The following is a 5,347-nucleotide window of genomic DNA, read 5'->3' as shown; positions in this document are numbered from 1 at the left end:
AAACTTTCAGTTTTACAATTCATTTTAGTTTTTACATTCATTAAAAAAAATTACTAAAGAAATATAAGCTATAGCCTAATGTTTTATATGTAAAATTCTTTTGTTTTTCATATATTATTTTCAGACATGAGCAGACCTACTCACATAACGTTCCACATTTTATGAACACACAGTACAAGCGCGCTCTTTGGCAGAATTCAATACAAATAGTCATCAACAGCCATTAGTTCGGTAAAATTGAGCATCAGAATTGACAAATTTGTTTTTAAGGGATTAAAAAGGAGTGTGTGGAAATGCCAGCAAATGAAACACATACAAACAAGAATAGTCACAGTATCAGCAGTGAAGGAGAGTGCTGGATTTTCGGTTTGAGCCGTAACTCGAATACGTTCAGGCAAATAGAAACACCCATACTACGCAGCAATCATCCTTAATTGCAGAAATGTGGCAAAACATCTCTGGAGAGAAGTTCATATTATTAAATTCGAAAGTGCTTTCCATATTTGGATCAACATAGGCTACATTTGTGAACGCACATTTTCTGCAATGTCGCGCGCGTCAAAGTCATGCTCCCGTGCACGTCTTACAGACTGCAACTTACAATCGCAACTTCATTGTGCTGTTCCTCCTTTCGAGCCGAATTTCACAAAATTGGTCAGCTCCCGACAGCATCAGGTGTTTTATTTATGGAGAGTAGAATTATTAATTTATTTCAATGAATGTAATCGATTAAATATCATAATATTTAGGTTATAATATTATAAATCAGGTTGGTTTGTATTGGTAAAGTAATATGTAAATGATATGCGTGCGGCCTGTGAGACTTGCACTTGGACCATAGTGCGGCCCGTTGGAAAAAAAGGTTGAGAACCACTGCTCTACAATGACGGGCCACATGACCTGGTTGCTGGCAGCGTCGACAAATGGGTCTACCATCAGGGTCCCATCGGTTAATCGACTGATATTCTCTCCTCCTAGGCACAGGAAAAGCCGGCTGTTGCAAGGATGCAAGATTTACAGGGGCTGCACAATTAGAAGTCCTCAACTCTCTTACCACTTCCTGAGTCAACTCTTGAACCTCCAAAATTTCACATGGCCTTCCAATCCCCATAACTCAAACCATCACCTGTCCCACTAAATTTGGGAACTCAAGGAGCCCGAGGGAAAACTGGCATCAACATTTTTACCCTAGTTCAATCTACCACGTGAGTGTCAAAACGTCCTCAGTCCCTCACACAGGTTCAACAGATAATCCTGCCGACTACGCCAGATGCAAAGGGGGAAAAAAAGGGGGGTGGTTCAAGGGCTTTTCTTATAATACTTTCTACGACAAACCAGCAATACTGTTGGTATTAAAACCCACTTACATAAAAGTAGCAGAGACTACACCACCTAGGTTGTTTACTAAAACCCAGGACCCAAGTTCACCTTATTCAATTATTCACTGAGGGCTGGGCACGATTGACACTCCAACAGTAGATTGAATTACAAAATATTTTATTACCATAAAACCAGGATGATCTAGATATTTAAAACAAGTATCAAAAAGAGATGCAGTCCTTAGCACAGTCTGGTATGACGTCTTTATGGTCAACCGAATGAATGTCCTGGTTGGTCCCACCGCACATAGGTCTCCACAGATCCAGCCAGTAGTTTACTAGAGAGAAATACGAAACAACTACCAGTATCTCCAGTCCAATGATTACTCTGCTAGCCGCCTTTGTGCTCACCGCTGTTGCCTCGTCTCCGAACACACGCTGATCACTCGTCTCCAACAGCTGCGCCTGTGATTGCGCTACGTCAGCATCTTCACAACACTTCGACTCACTGTTTTCTGCACAGCCGTAAAATGTTTGGTTATCACTGCTCTGTGTTCCTTCTCAGATGCCAGCACCTGCGCACAACACTCAACAGGGCGTCGACTTCCACGTAAGTGATGCAATCCAAAGGACGCACCTCTCAGTCTCTCAAGCACGGTCTTAAAGGGCAACAGTCTCCACCTCTTTTTCTAACCAACCTATGACACTAGGTCACTGATTAGTCTATCAGCAAAGGTGTTAGAAGAACGAGCATAACAATACAAATCACTTGATCAATGGACAAATCATATAACATTAATCAAAAATAAAAAATGCATTCATCTCAATAATTCACTCCCATCACATCAATTTCTTTTGGTTATAAAAACAGACCTAAGCCATCAATAGCCTTTAATATGACTTAAAATGCATTATATATCGATATATATATATATATATATATATATATATATATATATATATATATATATATATACACACTCACAGGACGATCAAATCCTTGTTTAGGCTATTGGCCAAACATTTAATTCAAATATTCACTTACTCTTTCATTTTTGGCCACCTTTTTGATATAGATGACAAAGCCTCTATTATTTCTTCAACAAAAAAAACATGTGGACATCACAACCCTTAACAAAAATAAACCATGGTTTTATCGTATAGTAAAACTGCTTAATTTTCTTTTTCATGATTTCTGAATGCTTGAGACTACAAAATAAATTAGACATCTGTATTAATAAGGTCATAGCCATAGGTAAACTGTCGAGAGCTACAATTGTTATTTGTAAATTATACAATTTATTTATTTACTTTTTTATTATTAAAATTCCATTTTGACCCCTATAGTAGGTAGTTTTTGTTGTTGTTGTTGTTGTTGTTTTTCATAATATTTGAGGAAGGGAGGCACAACAATACAATCCTGCTTAAGGCACCCATTTGGCCAGCTGCAGCCCTGTTTACAGCAGTATATTTGTTCTATGAGTTGTCTGTGCAGTTGCACTCATTTGTTTTGATTTCTCCATGACACACACACTCCTGCTGCACGAGCTTCAACATGTGTGACCTTGTTAGGGTCAATACATTATTCTTTATCAATCATCATTTTACGCCGAATGTAATAAAATCAGAATCATTCTTGTCGAAATTGCTCAATTGCACTACTAGACAATTTCTTTCTGACTTTACAAAATGAACATTCTCTCCTCTTAGTTTTACTCCAGTCCGCCGCTGTCCAAACATCTGGCGTTATGGCAATTTTGCACCGGCCAGACGCAATTACCAAACTGTTGCGCATTTATCACACCACTGTACATATTTTGTGACAGCAAATTAAAAAGTTATTAATTATGAAGGCGCTATATTCAAAATAAACTGGTAATATTTTTATTCAAAACCATCTAAAAAAATGTAATGCCTGCAGAAATAAATTTGATGACTTTTAATGCTTTTTACTGCCCCGCGGAAAACCCTGTGAAAAGAGCACAGGCTTATGTAACCAGAAGTTTTAATATATATGAATACGCTTTTAAGTTTTTCATTGTTGTATTTGAAATAATACAATATTGAACCAATTTTAATGTTATTGTAGTAATGAGCGCGCTCTGGTTAAGTGAGGGTGGGGGGGAGGAACTATGGGCTATTTAAACACGTACACATACAGAACATATTAAGTGATGCACAGAACATGAAATGGGGTGAGAACGCCACAAAGGAAGTGTGATAGGGTTTGGTGTGTGCCCTGAGAACCTCAGCGACCAGAGCGGCTAAATTTAAATATGCTGTTAACAGGTATGAAATGTATTTGAAGTTATTTATGAATTAGTTTAGACGTGCTTTATGTGATTTTACTTTGTTAATGTTGTATTTTGTGTATTTTTGGGGACAGATTGCCATGGTTTTGATTTAATTTGTCTCATTTCTTGGAGTTTATTTTTTGTTTGTGTTGAATTGATTGGAGTTTTGTATTTTGGTTTGAGTGATTGTGTGACGGCGGGGTGAATGAAGGACTGGAAACAATAGCGAGTTATACAATTTAAATGAAAATAAACAAACAAACAGAAATGAGACAATGATGCTGGGAAGACGACAAATCCAAGATGGTGGTGAGGTGGTGAGGAATCCGGATGATGACGGTGAGAAGAAGGCAGCAGGCGAGGATGGCACAGGAACTGTGGGGAATAGAGCCGAAGGTAAGTCTTTGTGGCAGAGTGATAGTGCGGAGAGTGGATGAGGTTCCGGGGAAACAAGAACATCCAAACGCAGACAAACACTGAAGCCAACAGACAGGGGGAAACGACATTAAACAACGATCTCACAAACACAAGACGTAAGACAAGCCATTATATAGAGAGTGAGTAATGAGTGCCAGCTGTTGCTGATGACAATTAACGGAGACGCCCACAAACTAATCAGTGCAGACGCGAAATACACCGACTTCACCACAAAGTGCAAAACCCAGAGATCACGGTTTACCAACCGTGACAGATTGCTAGCAGTGATGGGTGCGTTATATGTTTCCCTACCCTGTGAGGTGGGGGTTGGTTAAAGAGTTTTAAAGAATTTGTGTAAATAAAAAGACTGGAGGACCTATAGCGGGTGTTTGTAACCACACAACAGAATTTTGGCAACTAGGATGGGATCTCTACTTCTGAGGTCCGTCTAAATATTATCTTCTCTGTTGTTGTGGTTTGTTTTTCCTTTTTTTTTTTTTTTGAGACAAAATTAAATCAAAGCTGTGGTGAAGATAGAGACGGTGGGTCTGGGAGACGTTATGGAGGCACTTCAGGAACAACTGACAGCCCTGGAGAGGAGACTGGTACAAGAGAAAGAAGAAAAGAATAGACTGGCTAAGGAAAATGAACAACTGTTAAGGGGTGTAACAATGGAAACTGGGACTGTGCGGCAAGAACGAAGCACCACAAAGGTAGAGGGTATCTATGTACCAAGAGAAAAGAGATGTAAACTTTATACAGGTAAATATTCTAGTGTACCATTTGAATGATTGGATTGAAGGTTTGAAAAGTGTGTTTAAAGCTCGACATTTGACCCCAGACCATGCAGTTGATTTCATATGGGAACATTCAGAGGGTGAGGCCAAACAAGAAATGAAGTACAGATCAAAAAGAAAATACAGTCCAGTTCAGAGAAAATTTTTGAAGCATTCCGCGAAGTGTTTGGAGATGCTCAATCATTCACTGCATTACAGAGACAATTTTTTTGAACGACAACAAGGGAAGACTGAAACACTCATTGAATTCTCACATGCCTTAATGGCTTTATTAGAAAAATTAAAAATGTTGTAATCCAAAAGGTGTGTGTCGGATGAAGATGTAATGCTCAGGGATCAGTTTGCAGAGAATGTTAGAAATAATAGAACTTTGTAGAGAGTTGAAAGAATGATTAGACAGAGATCAAGTCTAACATTTCTGGATTTCCGTAAAGAAGCTGTTGATGTGGGCAGAGGATGGGTTGAGTGTTCCTAGAAACATTGTTTGGGTCTGAGGATTTTGGTGTAGATAGTGAAGCAC

Source organism: Cyprinus carpio, chromosome B3 (genome assembly GCF_018340385.1).
Source record: "Cyprinus carpio isolate SPL01 chromosome B3, ASM1834038v1, whole genome shotgun sequence".
In the NCBI taxonomy this organism is placed as follows: domain Eukaryota; kingdom Metazoa; phylum Chordata; class Actinopteri; order Cypriniformes; family Cyprinidae; genus Cyprinus; species Cyprinus carpio.
Note: the sequence above shows the minus strand (reverse complement) of the source record.